Raw genomic sequence first — 23,662 nt, 5'->3', positions numbered from 1 at the left:
GTTAGTCCCTTAGTTAAAAGGTTAGTTCTCATGGTTAAAAGGTTAGTCCCTTACACGTGTTAACATATTATTTGTGGCGCTATAAACAAGAGGAATGATTCAGCCAATTACTCCCTTACACGTGTCACATAATTGAGGGCAAAGAGAAAGAAACGTCGTTTCTTATACGGGGAACAATAATACTCCCTCCGTCCCTTAATACTCGCACCAGTTTGACCGGTGCGGAGTTTAAGATACTTGAATTGACTTATTAATTTAATGGGTGTTAGTTGATAGTTGGGTATTTTTTTAATATAGTTATTGGGAAATGTGTAATGTGATAGTGGGGGTGTGAATTTTTAAATGATGTTTTGTAGGGAATGGGTTAGTAGGTAAGTGTGAGAAATAATATAATACTGGTAAAAAAATTCCATTTATAGAAGCGGTGCAGGTATTAAGGGACGACCCGAAAAGAAAACCGATGCGAGTATTAAGGGACGGAGGGAGTACCAAAGCAAAGGTGCCAATCATCTTCTTCTCCTCTCTCCCTGGCCTGATCATTCTACTCTAAAAGGAGCTTCTTCATTCTTCCATTACTCAAGTTCAGAGGTCGATTCGCCCCAAACAAAAAATTCAGAGCAATTATTCCACATTTAAGGTATAAACTTCTGATTTTGTTTCTTTTATGTTTTTCCGGTAAAATCCAGTCCTTAAAATGACATCATATGTTAGGGTTTAGGGTTTCACAGAAATTTTGGAACTTTAATTTTTAAGGTTGAAATTTGTGTTATATTTGCATTGCTTATGTGCAAAATTGTTTAATTTGCATAGATGATGTACGTAGTTGTGTGATTCGCACATCGGATGAGTTAGGCTTTGAGTGATTTGTGTAGACTTGTAGAACAGAGGAATTTCAATAGCTTAGTATGTGCTTAACATTTATTTAATTTCACCAAAAATCCTATAATCGACAATTTCAGCAACCTAAATGTCCAGTCTGGTCTGTCTTTAGGAACCATGATAGATGTGGATTATAATGCTTATAGTTGATAAAAATGCTTTTAACTTTTTTGGTCTTTGGAGTTTGATGATTAAAACGAATTAAGCAGCTTTATTTTGGTGTCGGAGATTCATGAAAACAGAGGAGCAGAGTTGTATTTATGACAGCAACTATATGACAGTCATATTTGGGAAACATTAGCTGATGTACTTTTTCGTAATTTAATTTAATGGTTAAAGGGCGAGTTAACTTGCCAGAAAGAAGAGTTGAGGTCTTAAAGGATAAAAAAAAGGTGTAGGTCTTAAAGGGTGAAAAATTGAAAAGTTGAGACATGTAACATTAGCTTAACTCAGACTATGAGAAAGATTGTGTTTTTAGCATTTTAACTCGTGGTCCTTAGAAAGAGGGTTTCATGTAAATTTCGTACTCCGCAAGTGTAGGATTAGTTCATATCTTTGTCTATATTCTTAATTTGGTACTGAAAGTCGAAATCTATTAGTAACCTTTTATTCGTAAGTCGGTAGCGACCACAACTCATGAATAGACACAGAACACAAATTGGCACATTCATTGGCATCAAATTAAATATGAAGAGGGACTACTCCTATAGTCCTATTGGTTTTGTCCTTATTTTTAAATTTGTACTCCCTCTGTCTCTTTTTGTTTTTTACGTATTTTATTTTGGGTGTTTCATTTTGTTCTTTACATTTCCTTTTATATTATCACATAATGCATTAATATTCTATCAAAATTTGTGCCCAAATATTATTTTAACCAATTAAATTCATTGGATATTAAATATTTCTCATTTTTCCAATGTCGGATTTTTGATAAAATTGAAAACATTATAAATAAACGTAATTTTTCTTGTTTAAATAAAAAAATAGAGGAATCTCAATACACATTTAATAGTCATTAAATCGCGTGAAAAATATCAAACGTAAAAAACAAAAAGAGACAGAGGGAGTAGTACGACAACAGATTTCAGCACTGGATTATATCCTCCGCATATAAAATGTACGGAGTACCAAATACTGCAACTTTTTTGTGGGTACTAAAATGAGACTTGTCTATTTAATTTTTTTTTTTTTTTGACAACACAATAAGAAATAACTATTTAATTTTAATTTGTTGAAGCCAACTCTTTGTTCTTTGAGAAGCCATCTTTGCACCCAATTGTAAAGGTGTGTCTTTTTAACTTATAAAATCTGAAAATTATCTGAACTTACCTGAATTTTTAGGATCTTATTTAACTTATAAGATTTTATAGGACCTTATTTAAATTATATGACCTTACATGAACTTATTTACCCTATAGGACCTTATAAGACCTCATGGGATCATAGGGTGACCTTATAAGATCTTATTGGACTTTATTATACCTTATACGTAGTAGGACATTATAGGACCTTATTGAACCTTATTAGACTTTATTTAAACTTTATTAAATTATTACTAAACTTTTAGCCATTAGAATATTGATAATAGTTGATGGCAAATATTAATAAATGTAGCAGAGTACAGGGCCGGCCCTGGGGCAGGGCATAAGGGGCCGCCGCCCTGGGCCCCAGGGAAAAAGCCCAACATTTATTAAGCCAGTTAATGCAAAAATATGTAATATTCAATGAAAAACTTATAGTATGCACTGTAGAGCAGTGGTTTGATTGCCTGATATATCAGGGCGTCCACCAAGGTTCGACAACTAGAGGTGGTAGTTTGTTTTTACTTTTTTACTTTTTTTTGTTATTTCTCATTTGCTAACTATGCAATTATAATCTATTACCCAATTAGAATCCAAATAAACACCAAAAGTAGAGCCGTGTACTATCCTTAGAATCATATATTTTCTTCTTCATTTGTTAATATAATCACACTCCTTGTTTTAATTTGGAGTTTAGCAAAAATAATTGGATTATAGTTTATTGTACTTCAAAAATTATCACTGATAAAATTTCAAGTTTCATTTCCCTTCAGTAATTCATCGTTGTCTTATGCTTGATGATTAATATTTAAAATATTAGAATATAATTCATGTTTAATGGCACAAGGTTGAAAGTATTCAAGCCTTCATATTTTGTAATAGAGTTAATTTCTCATGGCTAATTTAATTAGATATAGAGTAGTATTGAGTCTTAAGAAGTGAAACGCCAATTATTTACATAAATTTTTCAATAATAAAAGTACATTACATCGATTCACAATTTTTTTTTTCTATGTGCCCTTTTAAAAGTAAGGGCCTCGATTTTTTGTTTCGCCCATAGGCCACCAAAAAGTCAGGACCGGCCCTGGCAGAGTATTTGGACTATTTATTTCTAATTTGGATGCAGTTTGCAGCTGGAATACAGAGTACTGTTCGGAATTGGCTAAGACACACACGACAAGCAGAAAATTGACATGAAGAGCTTCAAACCGTGTCTACTCAGATAATTAGAAATTCGGTCAAGCACCAATTAAGTGTATTGAGTGGATCTGATCATAGCAGTTTACTGTATTTGGGAAGAAAGAAACATGAGAAAGTTTCAGAGTACGACACTTGAAGCTTCTCGCGTGGTTAGACAAATTCAAGCCCTATTTGGTTCAATATTAGTAAAGGAAGGGAAGAGAAGAGAAAGGAATGGAAGAGAAAGGAAGAGAAAGGAAAGGAAATAAAATATATTTTCCCATGTTTGGTATGATAAATGAAAATGATAGGAATTCCATGTTTGGTACAACATTAGTAAAGGAAGGGAAGGGAAGGAAAGAAAAAACGTGAGTTTAAGATTTAATATTTTGTTTGACAGACTTAATTTTTTCTTTCCTTCCAAATTCCTCCAATTTTGGGAGGAAAGGAAAATAAAACTTTTATACAGGGAGCTTTCCTTCCAATTCCCTTCATTTCCTTCCACTTCCCATATAATTTTTTGAACCAAATATAAGAAACGTTATTTTTTCTTTCTTTTCTTTTCTTTTCCTTCCAATTCCTCCCAACCAAATAAAACCTCAATTTCTAGCATATGTAAGATGTCTTATGAGTAAGAGACCTCATGTAAAGGGGCAGAGTCTGTAATTGTTGTGAGGAACAAAGATTGTGATGGGCCTTCCTAGAAAAGTCTGTCATTTCTTTAGTTCTCTCATCTAGTTTGTATGGTCTTCTTGTTTTTGCAACTTTGTACTTGATTATATATATATATATATATATATATATATATATATATATATATATATATATATATATATATATATATATATATATATATATATATATATATATATATATATATATATATATATATATATATATATATATATATATATATATTTCCGGTGTTGAAACAATGGGCTTCGAATGAAGGCCCTATTCGTTGGTGTGGAAGATCTAGCTTGCTTGAATGAGTTGTGTCTGAATTTACCTGCACAATTAACAATGTAACTGGCCTCGGGGGTGTTCCGAGGAAAGCCCCTCCGATGCCTAAGTAAGAACAATGCTTGAATCCTAGAGAGAGTTCTATAGAGAGTAGTCTTAAGGCAATAAATTGGACGTACCTTGAGGTGTGAGACTTGGCGGCCTATTTATAGTGTTTGTGTAGTAAATCTCCCATAGGCCATTTATTACTTGTTGGGCCTTGGGCCTTGTTGGTGGCTGAATAGCCTTTAGAGGGGTAAGTGGATGCTATGTTGCTGTGTTGAGGCCATTGGGCCTTTGGACTGCTAGCCTAATTGGTTTCCAATTGGGAGCCCAAACAACATGCCCCCCAGACCCGGTCCATTTAGAATTAATGGGTGGGTTTCCATGTATCAGAAGTCCAAAAGTTTCCCTCTCTTTATTCAAAAGAGGCATTTTGAATCCATGCATTAGTGACAGGTGTCGAGAGTCCATTCGGTTGCTTTTTGATCGTGTGGAGTGAAGTGAAAGTGGAAGTTAGACGATTTTCAAGGTTGTGGCCTATAAATACCGGACCCAATTCACCATTTTAAACTTTACTCATCTCAATCTCTCAAAGTTCCACAGAATTTCGGCGGTTTCTTCTTGCGAATTTCTTCAGATCTTTGCAAATTCACGGGGAATTTACTTCGGGACCTTGCTCCGTTCGACTTGCCGGCAATTTCCGCTTCGGGGAAGGTAATTTGTTTCCAGTTTTTCTTATTTTTCTCTCATTACCCTGCTCTTTACTCTTCTGTGCTCTAGATTTAGAGTTTTCACCGTGGCTGGGGGTAGATGGAAAAAGTTAAATTAATTCCGAGTTCATTAGGTCGAACAATTAATTGAAAAAGTTTCCAAATTTAACCATTTAATTCATTAATTAACAAAAACCCCCAAAAACTCAAACTCCGGGGCCAGTTTTTGAGATTTTGTTCTCATGAGTTGATCTTAAAACACCGTTTCCAATCATATTAGGGTCAGAAAAATCGAATTTTCGACATTTAACGAATTCGGAATTACTTTCTACGATTTATCCAATAATCCAGAAACAATTCGAAAATTCACGAAAAAATTCTGAAAAGTTCGACAATAATCACAAACATATAAAACATGCAAATAAGTACTTTGAATACATGTATCTCATGATACCACTGTAAGGGTTTACAGTTAAATATATAACATGATAGCGGAATAACCCCAAAGCCAGGAAGCATGTATAAAGTACAGATCAAGCAATACTTACGTTTGTAGCGTGTTTTCCCTAGTTCAACGAATCACGAACATGAACAAGAACTCCAGATGTCGTTCCTCTACTTGGTTCACTGACATGTTCAGGTCCGTCTTGAGATCAATGGCTTAGAAGTCACTTAAGATAGTTTGCTTTAGGGAAGAACAATTCTAATGGAGACACAAAGATAGTTTAGGGTTTATCTTGCCTTAGGTTAGAATCATATTTTTGCATTAGGTTAGGAAAACATGTTAGATTAGGTTATTATAATAACCTATCTAGTAAGCCAAGCCAACCAGCCAAGCATAGAGCCCGACCGGCCAGCAAGGCCCACTACCGCAGCCTCGCACAAGTGCACATCGCAGCACGCAGTGTGTTGGGCCTCGCTGCTGCTATTTTTGTGGCTTCCCCGCGCGCGCACAGCCAAGGCAGCAAGGCCATGGGCCTTTGCTCCTTGCGCTTTGCTTGTGGGCTTGCCTTCGTGTTTGCTTCATTTAATTATCATTCGATAATTCATTTATCATTTCGTACTTGACGATCCATTGTCGTACGATACGATTATTCGTTTCGCCTAGCTTACGAATATACGCAATCACGATATACGCTTTCACGATCCAATGTTAAATCGTATAATTATGTTTTCCGAACTAATTTCCCGAAAAGATATTAAATGAATTTCCGATTCATTTAAACCGATGATCTGTTACATGCCAATGGTGTGACCTTATGGGTTCAGTCAAGGGTAAGTCGTGAGCCTAATATAGATTAAAACTCACTGATCGGAAGCATTGCTCCAGCCAGCTGTTCCGATCACTTGATCTCACTGAATTAATTGTTCGTAATTAATCTAAACATTGGTATTGGATCAATGCACCTTGGGTGAAGGACATATTTCCTTCAGAGGAAACTATCCTAGGTGTAATAGTGGGAGGACTCTAAGTGTGTGAAGAGTCTCTAGAAGGTAATTCTAGGTGAAGGATGACTTGATTGGTAGACTTTAACTTGGTTTAGATTCTTAGGAAACCACTTGTTTAAGACTCTAGGTGACTTAGGACTTGATGGGCTCTAGGGATGACTCACGTAAAGGGTGACAGACTCGACTAAGATTTTTTTACTCAACTTGACTTGTCCTTTGCCTCGAATATTGTTAAGCGATTATAACGAGTATTTTGGTGTAAATCCATTTTTTCAACTGATTTTCGAAAACTGACTCTTTTCCTTTATTTCTTTTTTGCTTTGTGAACGTTAAAATTATTTCGTTAGCATGAAGGTATTAGGCCGCACATTATGTTATTAAGAAGCTAATAATAACTTAATAATAGATTTCATTTATTGCGTATGTGTGAAGAAGTCAATTTGTACGAGTTTTATTTTTGTCATTCCAATTTCTCCGTATCTTATATTTTACTGAATTAGGCCTTTTACTGTGCACTTAAACATTCGGCGTTCCGGCACGAAAGTATAATTTGTGCGTACTAGACTTTGGAGTGATTTTTAAATGCTATTTGGATTAATTTCATGACTCGTTCAATTAATGTAATTCCATAAAAATGTCTATGGCGCAATTTTAAATTTGCACCTTTTTTTTAGGGACATTTTTAACTAACCCAACGTATCGTTTAGCACGAATGCGTTTTGGTCGTTTGAATTGGTTGCACGAATTTATATATATTATTTATTTATTTTGCACTTCATAAACGTACAAATTAATTCTGATGAAATCTGACGTGTGCGTTAAAAATATTTTGCGTCAAGCAGTGTGCGCAAAAAAGATTGTCACGCACAGTTATTGGTGCAAAAGAAGTATATATTGCGTTACCCTGCTGGCATGGTTTATTTTTCACGCCTTGTTGCAGGGTCACCTTTTGTTCATATGTATCAGAATGTATGTGCCGCAACAAAATTCTTGCGGTGCCTTTGAAGGAAATAATGCCCTTGGTCCAAGTATGCATATAATGTTAAGTCTAATAAATGCGGTTCAGTATTAATTAAACAAGTTAATAATTCAGTGAGATCAAGTGAGCTGAATGCCTAGCTAGAGGCCGCTTCAGTTCAAGTGGAAGTAATGATATTAATCCACAGCTTACTCTTGACTGAACCCGTAGGGTCACACAAATAATACGTAAACGGATCAAGTATTTAATGGAATTAAATACTCCATCTATGGATATTCGGAATCGACGGATCTTGGTTTCAGCGGGAGCTGAGATCGTCAAAGGCAAGAAATGAATACTCCGGAAACGATGATATTGCCGGAAACGGAAATATGGATCGTATCGGAAATATAAATATTATCCGAGTCGTAGATGTTGCCGGAAACGGAAACATGGTACGTATCGGAAAATATTATTGGAAATGGAAATATTGCCGGAATCGGAAATATTACCGGAAACGGAAATATTGTCAGAATCGGAAATATTATCGAAATCGGAAAATAATTCCGAAAACGGGAATATTAAATATTTGTTCGAAACGGAAATTTATTCCGGAATCGAAAATATTAAATATTGTTCGTATCGGAAATAAATTCCGGAATCGGGAATTTAATCGGAAGCGTATCGTACGAATTAGCATCGGACGAGGCCCGCAGACGAAGGCCCAGCACGAAGCCGGGCCATCGCCCAGCAAGCCACACGCACCACACGCAACAGCCGAGCCACGCCAGGCCCAGCGCAAAGGCCAGGCCCAGCAGCGGCCTCGGCACGCGGGGCTGCGGCATGGGCTTCGTCGAGAAGGGCTGGTGCTGTGCGTGGGCCGCAAGGCCTGCGTACGGTGCTAGCGTATCACTCGAAGTGTGTTACTCGAATCCTAAGGCTACCGGGATTCGTCATATGATTAAATCCTAATCCTAATAAAGATAGAATTTGTTTAATAGAGTTTTAATAAGATTCTAATTAAATAAATTAGTATCCTAATAGGATTCCAAGTCCTTTTCCATAACTCTGTAAATAGGTGCCTAGGGTCACATATTTACATAGAGGATTTCAAGTATTCAAACAATAAAAAAGCTAAGATTTTTAAGTAGAAAAATCAGCCATATTCTTGCCCTATTAGCCGAAAATATATAGTACCTTAAGGGCGATTCTAGTTGGTCAATCTTAAGACGGATCCGGACGTGCTGTGGACTATCTACAGAGGGACGACACTTGGAGTCCTAAAGACTTGTTCTTGTTCGGTTCGGGCGCAGCTAGGGAGGGCACGCTACAAAGTGTATGCATCTGAATTATGCTAAATGATTATTTTTAAATAATATGTTTCCTGGCTTTATGGTTTTTCCGCATGATTTATGTTTATTCATATGTATCATAACCTAACAGTGGTATCACGAGCCTCTTATTATTTTCATAATCTAAATTGCATGACATGGTTAAATTTTACAAATTTGCAAAGAATTAAAAGGGGTGATTAATTTTCGTAATTGTTAATTAATTGCAAATTGCGTTTATTTAATTATATGTACGCAGTTTTTCGGCAGAATGTTCGTTACTCAACCAAATCGAGTTATTTTTGTGTCAATTCCGCATGTAAAAGGCATTCTAAAATTTTGACAAAAAAAGTGTTTTTCGCCGAAACCCAGAATTCCCAAATTCGAAGCCTAACTATGACTTTTCGGAGGTTTTAGTTTTTCGAACGCAAAAGTTTGTAAATTTAAGATGTTAAATTAAGTATTTGCGATTCTTGTTGATAAATCTTGAGTTTTTGATTAACCTACTGTATATGTTTATCAATTATGAATGCCTAGACTTGTTAATTATACAACCTAATTTGTAATTATGGTTAATTTGTTGAAATTCGAATAATTTAGAATAGATTTGTTTTTCATAATTAATTAATAATTTAATTAGGTATAAAATCCACCATAAAAAATTGTTAATTTATGTTAAATTTTTAATTTTTATGACCTAGATTTGAATCCATGTTAATCGGAAATTAATTGATTAATAAATTTTTGATTTTTCGCCCTAAAATTATGAAATTAATATGATTTATTAATTTGTCATTAATTTTGAATTAAAAATTTTAAATTTTTATATAACACGCCCATAAATCTTGCACGCACAAAGAAATGGACGCTACATGTTACCCTTAAGGGGTGTTGTATGGTGCGGGCATGCGACGACGAGCAACGGAGCTCGTCGCCCATGCGGTACAATGCAGCGAGCAAGGGCCATGGCACACGAGCACAAGGCAGCACACTGCCCTTATGTCGAGTGTTGTGCGCACAATGGGCGAGCAGGCAAGGGCGATGGGCCAAGGCGCAAGCCAGCGGGCAGACACGTGTGGGCAGCAAGCGTGCTGCGCCACAGCGCGCACTGCCGCGCCCAGCGAAGCAAGAAGACGCGAAGCAACAGGCGCGACGAGTGAGCGGGCTGCGCGCAGTGTGGCCTGTGCTTTCTGCGTTGCGTGTGGCCTGCTTGCGTGGTGCTGTACGATCGGTCGAGGGGCGTTAAGCCTCGTGCACTCGACGGGGCTTGGGCGCAAGCCCAAGTGCTCGTCGTGTTACGATTGAGTCGTTTAGAATTTTAATTTGAAATTTTCAGTTCGGAAATAATTTTAATTAATTTTAAAATTAATAATTTAAATTGTTTTCTCGGATTTTAATTTTGAATATTATAATTATTATAAATTTTATTTATACTAATTATTTTACTAAAATTAAACCTTGAATTAATTTAAATTCATTTAATTCAACTGAAAAATAAATTAAATAAAATGGATTCAATGATATTTTTATATGAGCTTTAAATTTTAGTTAAATTTGTATGTTTCCGGTTAGACTAGAAATACATTTTTATGTTTAAACATGCCAAGGATGCCAAAATTCCGTGTCGGTATGGCCGGTTCTTTCCCGTTTAATCGTGTACATTGAAATTTCAGATCGTCCCAACTTAATACGGAAACAAAAGCGGCGTAATAGAGGTGGATTTTTCCCTTGGGATAGGTCCTCTTACTACTTGCGCGAGTATTCCAATAAACTCCCCAGTGGAGTCGCCACTGTGAGGGGGGTCGGAAAAGACGGGTTTAGGGCCTTTCCTTACTTCTTCCCTCGTGGATGTGTGGCAAGCAATATTAAGTAAAATCAGACTAACTGTGGGAAATTAGCCTCTTTTTACTAGTTTATGGAGTCGCCATTCAGTTTTACAAAACTGACAAAACCCGGTTGTTTTGATACGTGAGTACAATCTTGTGAGACCCAAGCTCAATATATTTGACAATAACTGCCTTAGGTTCCATGTGATTCCTGGTGTGGGAATCTCTCAACATACATCCAGCAGAGTACATATTGAGGGTTCGGTGCACATTTACTAATACGGGGAGTGCCACGCATTAGCCCATGAAGCGGTTCTTACCAGTTCAATGTAACGAAGACGGGTCATGCGTTAGACTACATTACTAGTCTGGCTTGCTTTTAATGCACAAATATTAACTAACAGTCGTCAAATGGTGATTTAGATTGATTTAAGGTACCTAACAATAATCTGGATTGTCCAAAGAAGATCTTATTAGGCGTGATAAATAATCAGATTATGTTTGACAGATTTATAATGGTGATTAGAGTAATAAAACAGATTATGGCATGTTACAACATAGTTTTGGTTATATTGCGGTTCTCAGAAAATAACCACTTGGCTTCACACGCTTTCCTTTTATTAAACGAACGTTCCTCGACTTGACTAGACTCTTGGACAGGATCCAAGCTTAATTCGGGCGCTTATACGGACAATGTTCCGCTTAACAAGAGTTAAAACGACAGAAATACGGGACGTATAGGGGATTATAAGGACGTATAGGGACCTTTGGCTTAGGCTTAGAGCTTGTGAGTAGTATGAGAATATAATTTGGTTCCTTTACTTCAGATGATTTAGCCTATTTATAGTGATAAGGGCCGTTGAAAGATAGGGAATTGCAGGAGTTTGAGGGACGCTGAAAATCAAGTGGGCGCAAGAAGCCTTTCGCGCCTGCTGGGCGTGAGAAATGTCTTACGCTAAGTACCTGGTGTTAGGTTATGATTCATATGACAATTCATAAATCATGCGGAAACAACCATTTAGCTAGGAATACATATTATTTACACATAATCATATAGCATAATTTAGATGCATACTCTTTGTTGCGTGCCTTCCCTAGCTGCGCCCGAACCGAACAAGAACAAGTCTTTAGGACTCCAAGTGTCGTCCCTCCGTAGATAGTCCACAGCACGTCCGGATCCGCCTTAAGATTGACCAACTAGAATCGCCCTTAAGGTACTAGAATTTTCGGCACTCTTAGGTAAGAAATATGACTGAATTTTTCTCTCAAAACTCACTTTGAATACTTGAATTAATCTCTCAAAATATGTGACCCTAGGCACGTATTTATAGAGTTATGGAAAGGGAATTGGAATCCTAGTAGGATACGAATTAATTAAACTTAGAATCCTATAAGAACTCTATTTAATTAATTTATCCTTTTAGGAATAGGAATTTAATCATATACTAATTCTAATAGTTTTAGGAATCGTGCATGAACACAAACTCACACACACACACGGCAGCCACGAGGGCCGCCCATGCGTGCGTGCGAGCAGCAGCCCACGCAGCGAGGCCCATGGCCTTGGCGCGCGCTGGGCCTGCCTTGCGGTGGGCCTGGGCGCTGCCTTGGCTGGGCGCGCGTTTGGCTTGCTGGGCGATGGCCCGACTTCGTGCTGGGCCTTCGTCCGGCAGGCCTCGTCCGATGCTAATTCGTACGATACGCTTCTGATTAAATTCCCGGTTCCGGAATTCATTTCCGATACGAACAATATTTAATATTTCCGATTCCGGAATCAATTTCCGTTTCGAACAAATATTTAATATTTCCGTTTCCGGAATTATTTTCCGATTCCGATAATATTTCCGATTCTGACAATATTTCCGTTTCCGGCAATATTTCCGATTCTGGCAATATTTCCATTTCCGATAATATTTTCCGATACGTACCATGTTTCCGTTTCCGGCAACATCTACGACTTGGATAATATTTATATTTCCGATACGATCCATATTTCCGTTTCCGGCAACATCATCGTTTCCGGAGTATTCATTTCTTGCCTGTGACGATCTCAGCTCCCACTGAAACCAAGATCCGTCGATTCCGAATATCCATAGATGGAGTATCTAATGCCATTAAATACTTGATCCGTTTACGTACTATTTGTGTGACCCTACGGGTTCAGTCAAGAGTAAGCTGTGGATTAATATCATTAATTCCACTTGAACTGAAGCGGCCTCTAGCTAGGCATTCAGTTCACTTGATCTCACTGAATTATTAACTTGTTAATTAATACTGAACCGCATTTATTAGACTTAACATAGAATGCATACTTGGACCAAGGGCATTATTTCCTTCAGTCTCCCACTTGTCCTTAGGGACAAGTGTGCATTTCCTAATTCCTTTGTCGCTCGATGCTTGCTCTTGAACATAAGGTAAGAGTTGTCATCCTTATTATGTCCAGAGGTGTTCCTCGGTTTCAGAGTTCAACTGATCAAATAAACAGATAATCATAGCCTATGATTCATCCGAGCACGGCCATGCATTTCACAGTTTCTAGCTCTCCGAGTGGCCTTGTACAACTTTTAAGCATCTCATCCCGATTTATGGGAGGACAATCCCAATCTTGCGATCTTGAGATTAGACTTCGTTTGATAGGTGATTACCTGAGCGTTGCCTTTATAGCCTCCTTTTATGGTGCGACGGTTGGTCAACGTCAAAGCAACCAGTTCTCAAACAAGTAATCTCAAATCACTCAGGTATTGAGGATTTAGTGTCTAATAATTTAATGAAATTTACTTATGACAGATTTTCATCTCTTATAGTAAAGTTTCATAGGTCTTGTCCGATACTATTCTTCCCAAAGTAAGTATCTATGCAAATGATTATGACATTGCCATGTCCACATAGTTCAAGAAACAGAACTACTAGTCATCTTGCATTCTAATCGTCTAACGTTTTCTATGCGTCCAATTTTATAGAAAACTCCGACTAGGGACCATTTTCAACCTTTGACATTCAAGTTCACTTGATAGACATTTCTTAGTCACAGGACTGGTCCTGACAGTCTATCTTGAATATATCGTCAAATTTGAAGGGACTCATCATTTAATACTAAACCAAGATTAAATGGAATATGAAAATACATTTCATATATGATAAATGTTCAACCCCAATGTTTTATAACCATGGGCCTCAAACCCATCTTCTAAAACAATTCATGGAATTCAAAGCTATGCTTGATTTCCAGTGCTACAACGTGAGTGTTGCTTCTCACTTGTTGCATAGGTTTAGTTATCATGCTTTGCCAATCTTAATATCCTTTTCATCGAATGTTCTTCGAGATATGATGATAAGATCTTTTCGAGTTTGTTTATTATGTGATCTAGTCTTTCTTACTTCGATGGTGGTTTTACTCATTTTTCAATGAAGAACCATCAAGTTAGCAGACGTTTTTCTTGCTTCAAGAGTGGTTCTACGCATTTTTCAATGAAGAACCATCAAGCCAGCAGATAGGTGATCTACCCAAGTTCAGTGAAGAACTTTAAACAACCCTGTTTTATTGCTTCTTAGGCAATAATTACTTTTACTTCAACTGTATAGGTTGCTAGTGATGCTTCGTTTGGATTTATCTATCCAGGCAGTTCATAGATATGTGGAAGATTCTCCAACTATATCTTGGAACATAGAAATTATTATTTTAATTTCCCACGCAACAACTCATGGTCTCCAACCCATGTTGCCATTTTCAAAACACGATGCTCTATAGCTCGTCCTTATCAATGGTTAACTCCAAAGGGTCTTGCTTGATCCTTTGCCAGTGTTTATGCGTGTAGCATCAATATTTAGCATATCTTTGTTTCCTTGAATCAAGAACTATTCCTATGTACCTTTTCAAGTATCATAAGTATTCTTGATCTCAATCTAGTTGATCTTCACTTAGATCAATAGAGATTGGTATATGTTCGTCATGCCTAAAGTCATACGATACGTTTTTGGCGATCCTCATATTATATCATACATGATAAATTCTTTTGCAGAATAATTCCCAATTGAATTCTATTCATGTAACTTTAGCTCATCTAGTTTCAGTAGATACTAAATCCAGCTAAATTCTTTGACATATAATATAGGTTAAGAATCTTACTTAGATCCTTGGATGTTTAACTTAGTAAATGCTTATACATAGTTCAAACATTCTTTACTTAGATTTATTCACATGGGTCGAATATCTCCAATGGAGTCATTCGTGTTTGATTTAGTAAATGCCATTACTTGATCTAAAACATTAATATAAGATCTTTGTAAATAGATCTTAATACCCAGTATGCACTAAGTTTCGCCTTGGTCCAACATTGATGAATAATTTCAAACCTAAGTTATTAGCATTTGAATGTTATTTCACAATAGAGAGATATGTGTGTGATACACATAGGACCAATTAAGTTTTATGTACTCCCACTAAACTTCTTATATATCTATAAGAATCATGTACATTTTATGAAACTAAAATACTTATTAGCTTCACTAAAATAAATTTCTAATTCCCAATTGCTTGCTTAAATCTGTACTTAGATTTCATAAGCTAGCTTTCTTTTTCAAGCATTTATTTGGATCCACAAATCCTATGACATACCATGTACATAGTTTATTCCAACATTTTATTGAGGAATTGTTTTGTCATCCAATTGCTATATGTACCGATATGCAATCATTGCTTGAATTATAGACTTGAGCATTACGATTATGCATGAGGTTTCAACACAATCCATGCCATGAATTTGCTTGTAACCTTTTAGCAACTAATCTAGCTTTGTGCGTGAACACAATTCCATGTTTGATGGTTTTTATCCTTAAAACAAACTTGCAACCAATAGGTGTGAAACTATTCTTGCAAATCAACAAAATTTCAATTTTGTCATCAAAACATTGAGTATGTTTTATGGCCTCTAACCATTTAAACATATAGTCTATATATGGCCTCTAACCATTTTAGGGAATCTATATTTCGTCATAGCTTTCTTACAAGTCACAAACTCATTAATCTATATGATAATAGTTTGGCTGCAAGTTGTAGGTTTCTTCACTATTTAATAGAAGAATCTCATAGTTTCATTGACCTGATCTCTATGTTTCTTCACTATCTAATAGAAGAATCTCATAGTTTCAGTGACTTGAATTCTATGCCTACTTGGGTATAGAACATCAAACAATAGAATATCAATAGCCACTTGAAAGTCCTTTGAATATTCTGTTCTCCTTGAAGCACTTGTAAAGTCTTCTAAGAGATGTCTATTCTTTAAAGCCACTTGTAAAGTCCTTACAGAATAAGTTCGGATTTTCTGAAGCACTTCGAAAAGCCTCCGGAATATCCGTTTATGTTTGTTGTTTGCCTTGAAGACTTTCGAGGTCTATTTTCTCCCACTTGTCATTTTGGAAACGAATCTCCAAAAGGACATCATTTCGAGCAAACAAACATTATGTTCTCAAAAATCCGTGGTAGAAACAATACCCTTGTGTCTCATTTGAATAAATCATAATGAAACATATATCTAGACTTGGGCCTTAGTTTGTTGAATAACAAACACTAAGCTCCCACTGAGTTTAGCAACTCTTTAGATATATTTAATTGAAAAGATATCCTGAAATTACTTTTCAATAGCTTTGACGAATTTGGTTTAGTTTGGTGGTAGTTGAGCATTTTGTTTTAGAAATTATAGGAAAAGTTTTTATGATTCATCATTAATCGAATCAAGTACCAATTGACTTCGATTATTCCAACTAAGATATGCCATATCTTATGGACCTAGATTGTGAAATTACAACACACAATCATTGATAATCATATTTGGTCTCAAGTAATCATCAACATGATCTAACCTAGATCTTTATGATTTCTTGCCAAGTGGATTTTATACTTCTGAATCTTTGAACTAGCCAAACAGATTCAACTTATATCACATTTGAGTAAATAAACCTATATTCACTCAAATCTGTGTGAAATAATAAAGTCATAAAACCTTTCTTTAGCTTTGAACTCTATTGTCTAGGCGTTCTAACAATACTTCATATCTTTTGTTACTTTCAACAAGTAAGACTAGTTGTCTTAAAATGATCTAGAAATCAATCAATTTTCAAAAGTCCATCAAAATAGAGCTTATGAATGTTAACTTGTTGATATGGTCTAAGCAACAATGCCAAAGATTAGTGGAACTCAAATCAAGGGGTTGATTTGAACCTAGTAAAGTTCTTTAAAGAGTTGTTTGTTTTAATCAAGCATATTGACTCAACCTGTAATTGACCATTTCATTCAAATAAACAAACAAACATTGTTTTTGTTTTTCTTGAATGCGAGTCTTTCTGTGTTTGAAGCAGAAATTTAGGTATGCTGATTATGGAACAAAATAGCCATTAAGTTCCAGCCTTTGAAAGGACTTAAAACAAACTTAGATGACCCTACAATTAATGTAGCATTGCCATGCTTCATTTCCCACTTGTAGGTCATTAGTGTATCCTAGCTTCCATTGTTTGAGTTATTACCAAAGTAAGAACCTCAAGCGGTATATGATACCAAGGAAGTTTGATTGCTAGGTCACTTCTCTTTAAACATAAACTTATAGGTAGAAACGGAATCGTAAATTCCTTTCATTTGTTCCTCGTTTTCCTATTTCTTGTACCCTTTCTTATAGTCTTAAGAATTGATTTCTTTAGTGTTGACTTTTATACTTTGTTAGACATGTCCAATGTCACTCCAACAAGGTTCTTACCATTTTATTTATGTTGAATATTCTGTTTCAACTAGATGATCTTACCAGAAGCTTCTAAAGTTTTCTAAGCATCGATCTATTCGAATGTCTAGGGACTAGACTCATTTAAATGGACAAAGATATTAGGTTGTTAACCATTGGTAAAGCTGAGTGTTTAAACTCAATGCTTTATGATCTCAAAACTACATTGTATTTTGAATTCACAAGCACCAATCGGTTTGCCATTCGACTTTGATACTCGAAAACAACCATAAAAGTCGCTAAAAGAAATGTACATTTTAAATTGCTCATTTTCTCTCATTTCCGTGAATCGTTCTTGGATTCACTACCAATCGAGGAAATTTACTGTTACCTTTCTAAAAGGATTTATTGCAGTGCAAGATATTTAATTATAAACAATAATTAAAACATACATTGAAGCATGCAAAGTCTAAACATTTATCATGAATAATAACTTGAAATTAAAGCAACCATGCAATTCAAACAAGTTATTAGCATTTTATTCGAATTATGTGTTCCGGCAGGTGTGAATAAAATGATTCCAAGATCCTAAAATCATTGAAGAATTAAGCACAGTTTGTCGACTTAATCCTAAAACATCTTAGGTAAGCAAAAGCCTTTTGCTAATAGTCTAGAAACTACTCTTGGTTGATAGGTACGTCTAAGAACTTATTAGGTAAACCTATCGATTTTGCCACGACATAAAAGGACTCCTTACTTATATCGTTGAGTTTCACCAAAACTAACATGTACTCACAATTATTTGTGTACCTTGCCCCTTTAGGACCAATAAGTAACACCTCGCTGAGCGAAAACTATTACTAGATTGATGTAAAGGATATCCAAGCAAGTGTATATTTTGGCATGGCACCTTTTAACTCAATTTTTAAGTTTGGAACTTAAGGCTCTTACTATGTTGGTTAGATTTTAAGTGAACTAACATCCTTAATCATGCAACATAATCAAGCTTTTGATCTCATGCATTTTAAGACATATTTAAAAGCAATAAATAACTTAAAACATGCATAAGATAAATGTGATCTAGTATGGCCCGACTTCATCTTGAAGCTTTGACTTCAAAGTCCGTCTTGAAAATCTCCGTGGGAGGTACCATTTTCTTCAAATAGGATAAGCTATAACTAATTACAACTATTTGATGGTACGCAGACCATATTTGAATTGAAAAATAACTTTGGTATTTTAGACCAATTACATTCAAATTAATGGTACGCAGACCATATTTTCTATCCTATTTGGGCCATACTAGTCACTTCATAACCTGCAAAACAGTACATATACAATATATACCATTCACCCATTCATTATCATGAATGGCCCACATAGCTGGTTAGTAAAACACATTATGCATCACGTAAACATTTGCAGCAATTAATCAAGGGCACCAATAATCTACCAATTATTCAGTCCTTATTAATTCTAATCAAGTTGTTTTAACCTTAAGGATTTGTAGACCTAATCAAGAGTTTATGACTAAAAGGGCTCCCACTTAAACCAATAAATTCATATGCTTTACTAATTTTAAACATAAAAATGTATTTCTAGTCTAACCGGAAACATACAAATTTAATTAAAATTTAAAGCTCATATAAATTTATAATTGAATCCAAAAGTTTAATTTAGTTTCAGTCGTATTTAAATTAATTCATGATTTTAATTTTAGTAAAATAATTAGAATAAATAAAATTTATTATAATTACAATATTCAAAATTAAAATCCAAGAAAATAATTTAAATTATTAATTTTAAAATTAATTAAAATTACGTAAACTGAAAAATTTCAAATTAAACATTCAAAACGATCTAATCGCAACGCAAACACCCTACGCATCGCACGCCCATGGGCCGCACGCACACAGCCATCGCTGGCTATGTGCGCGCAGCCCATGCGCTCGTCGCATAGCTACTGCATCTCCATCGCAAGCCATCGCACGCTGTGGTGCTTGCTGTGCGCGCGCCAGCGCTCGACGCACGCGAGCCATCGCTCGCAGTGCACGCTCGCCAGCGCACGCTGCGCGCGCTCCATCGCTCGCTGTGCGCGCGAGCCATTGCTCGCTGTGCGCGCGAGCCATCGCTCGCTGTGCGCGCGAGCCATCGCTCGCTGTGCGCGCGAGCCATCGCTCGCTGTGCGCGAGCAATTGCGCGCGTTCAACGCTGGGCGCAGCGCTCGTGGCACGCGAGCTTGCGCTCGCTGCGCGCGAGGCTGCGCGCGCTTGCGCGAGGCAGTGCGCGTTGTGGCGCAGCTCGCTTCCTGCCCACACGCGACTGCCATGGCTTGCCTTTCGCCCATGCCCATACGTCCATAGCTCGTGGCCCACGACACAAGGCAGGGCTGCTGCCTTGTGCTCGTGCACCATGCCTTGCTCATTGCATTCGTGACGCACGGGCGACGAGCTCCCTTGCTCGTCGTCGCATGCCCGCACTATACAACACCCCTTAAGGGTAACACGAAGCGTCCATTGCTTTGTGCGTGCAAATTATATGAACGAATCGCATAAAAATTTAAAATTTATATTTAAAATTAATGACAAATTAATAAATAATATTAATTTCATAATTTTAGGGCGAAAAATCGAAAATTTATTATTCAATTGATTTCCGATTGTCTTGGATTCAAGTCTAGGTCATAAAAATTTAAAATTTTATCATAAATTTACAATTTTTATGGTGGTTTTTAATCATAGGTTTCTAATTAAATTATAATTAATTATGAAAATCAAATTAATTCTAAATTATTCTAATTTTCAACAAATTAATCATAATTACAAATTAGATTGCATAATTAACAAGGCTAGGCATTCAAACTTGTTAAACATATACAGTAGGTCAATCAAAAATTCAAGATTTATCAACAAGAATCGCAAATATTTAATTTAACATCTTAAATTTACGAAATTTTGCATTCGAAAAACTAAAACCTTCGAAAAGTCATAGTTAGGCTTCGAATTTGAGAATTCTGGGTTCGGCAGAAAAATATTAATTTTTGTCAAAATTTTAGAATGCCTTTTACATGCGGAATTGACACAAAAATCACTCGATTTGGATGAGTAACGAAGAAACTGCCGAAAAACTGCGTACGTATAATTAAATAAACGCAATTTGCAATTAATTAACAATTACGAAAATTAATCACCCCTTTTAATTCTTGCAAATTTGTAATATTTAACCATGTTCATGCAATTTAGATTATGAAAATAATATGGGGCTCGTGATACCACTGTTAGGTTATGATTCATATGACAATTCATAAATCATGCGGAAACAACCATTTAGCTAGGAATACATATTATTTACACATAATCATATAGCATAATTTAGATGCATACTCTTTGTTGCGTGCCTTCCCTAGCTGCGCCCGAACCGAACAAGAACAAGTCTTTAGGACTCCAAGTGTCGTCCCTCCGTAGATAGTCCACAGCACGTCCGGATCCGCCTTAAGATTGACCAACTAGAATCGCCCTTAAGGTACTAGAATTTTCGGCACTCTTAGGTAAGAAATATGACTGAATTTTTCTCTCAAAACTCACTTTAAATACTTGAATTAATCTCTCAAAATATGTGACCCTAGGCACGTATTTATAGAGTTATGGAAAGGGAATTGGAATCCTAGTAGGATACGAATTAATTAAACTTAGAATCCTATAAGAACTCTATTTAATTAATTTATCCTTTTAGGAATAGGAATTTAATCATATACTAATTCTAATAGTTTTAGGAATCGTGCATGAACACAAACTCACACACACACACGGCAGCCACGAGGGCCGCCCATGCGTGCGTGCGAGCAGCAGCCCACGCAGCGAGGCCCATGGCCTTGGCGCGCGCTGGGCCTGCCTTGCGGTGGGCCTGGGCGCTGCCTTGGCTGGGCGCGCGTTTGGCTTGCTGGGCGATGGCCCGACTTCGTGCTGGGCCTTCGTCCGGCAGGCCTCGTCCGATGCTAATTCGTACGATACGCTTCCGATTAAATTCCCGGTTCCGGAATTCATTTCCGATACGAACAATATTTAATATTTCCGATTCCGGAATCAATTTCCGTTTCGAACAAATATTTAATATTTCCGTTTCCGGAATTATTTTCCGATTCCGATAATATTTCCGATTCTGACAATATTTCCGTTTCCGGCAATATTTCCGATTCTGGCAATATTTCCATTTCCGATAATATTTTCCGATACGTACCATGTTTCCGTTTCCGGCAACATCTACGACTTGGATAATATTTATATTTCTGATACGATCCATATTTCCGTTTCCGGCAACATCATCGTTTCCGGAGTATTCATTTCTTGCCTGTGACGATCTCAGCTCCCACTGAAACCAAGATCCGTCGATTCCGAATATCCATAGATGGAGTATCTAATGCCATTAAATACTTGATCCGTTTACGTACTATTTGTGTGACCCTACGGGTTCAGTCAAGAGTAAGCTGTGGATTAATATCATTAATTCCACTTGAACTGAAGCGGCCTCTAGCTAGGCATTCAGTTCACTTGATCTCACTGAATTATTAACTTGTTAATTAATACTGAACCGCATTTATTAGACTTAACATAGAATGCATACTTGGACCAAGGGCATTATTTCCTTCACCTGGCGCCATATTTGCTTGGTGTTTAAGTTAGAATTGAATTAGGACTATAACATGAGAAATATGTTGCGCATGAACTGTTGCGCGAATTATCAATTGCGCTGGGCCCTGTGCGCAAGAAGTTTCTTGCGCACCATTCTGGTTTCATATGTTTTGCTCTCTTTCTTGATTTTAATTCGGTTTTATGCCGTATTAAAACTCTTTTTAATCCTTATTTTTTAATATATTCAACTAAAACTCTATTAAAACCTTTTTCTATATTCTTAGGATTTTAGGAATTCAATTGGAATGCGACTAGAATTCTTTAATGCTTTTCAATCTTTTCTTAGAATTTTAATTGGAATGCAATTAAAATTCCGTGGAAACAAATCTATCTTTGGGCGGTTTACTATTTTTAGCGACTACTTTAAAAGGCTGCTACTATAAATAACAGTTACTATAAATGGAAGCTTTAGGCTTGGGGAATGAGCTAGTCAGTCTTAATTAGAATATTCGTTGTTTAGGAATGCGTTAGCCAAGTGGTTGTTATGTGTCATCATCGAACTTACCGCTTCTTCCCGGAGGCCAAATATAGGCATCAACACAATTAAGGTCGTGATTATAGCTAAAAGTACCTTAAAATAGGCTTATTTAGGCAAAAGATACTCAAAAATGGAATCTAAGAAGGGGAAGACGAAGAGCTTAATTTGTTGGGATTAAGCAAAGGAGCATACTGGGTGGGGGGGGGGGGGGGGGTTAACCCTAGGTTTTCCACTCACTAAAAAACTTATCCCTCTCATGTTTCTCTCTTACCCTACGCTCTTCTTAGCGTATTCTTACTTAAGTTTCAAATAAAAGAGGAAAAATATCTCGAGCGCTACATATACATATATACTACGGGCGACATTGACGGACCAACAGTAAGGGGCATATGTAGGGCTGTCAAAAAGTGACCCGACTCGAAAAACCGACCGACATCTGAACCGAATATATCCGAGAAACAATCAAACCAAAACCGACCCTAACTGATTCGTTGTTGACCCGAAATCTGATTTGACTCGTAAATTGAAGACCCGAACCCGAACCGCTAGCAACTCGAGGAGACCCGTAACCGATTTGCACCAGATAACTTTTAACCAAACCGAACCCTCATCTGATCTTATAGAAATCTGAAAATAAATTTTACCCGATAACAACCGCAATCAACCCTACCCGACAACGCCCGGTACCCGATACCCGATTTAACCCGAACTGTGTCTATCCGAATTTGAATTCAACCGAACTTTTGGCGATCTGACCCGATTAAATCTGATAACCGAAAATAACCCGACTCGAGTTAAGTCGGTAAACAAAAGTCGGCCCAGATATAAAAAAAACTTAATTTAACCCGAATCCTATTCAATTACTCGTCATTAATCTAACTCAAGTTAACTGAATTAACTATTAACTATGTAATCAACTCGATACATGAAGATTTATTCTATGTTCTACTTATATTAAATAATTAGAGACAATGTAATATAAGTCTCTAAAATCTTTATTTGGCATGAACTTATAGATTAATAAAGGGATCTGACTTTATCGCAAAATCGGGAGTACGTCTTATCTGAACTTGACCGGAATCCGAGACTCATCTAACCATAATTGACTCGAATCCGAGACTTAGTTGATCCGGGCATGACCCGTACCCGAA

Source organism: Spinacia oleracea, chromosome 5 (genome assembly GCF_020520425.1).
Source record: "Spinacia oleracea cultivar Varoflay chromosome 5, BTI_SOV_V1, whole genome shotgun sequence".
NCBI lineage: Eukaryota > Viridiplantae > Streptophyta > Magnoliopsida > Caryophyllales > Amaranthaceae > Spinacia > Spinacia oleracea.
The sequence above is the reverse complement of the archived record's forward strand: the minus strand, read 5'-3'. Positions refer to the sequence as shown.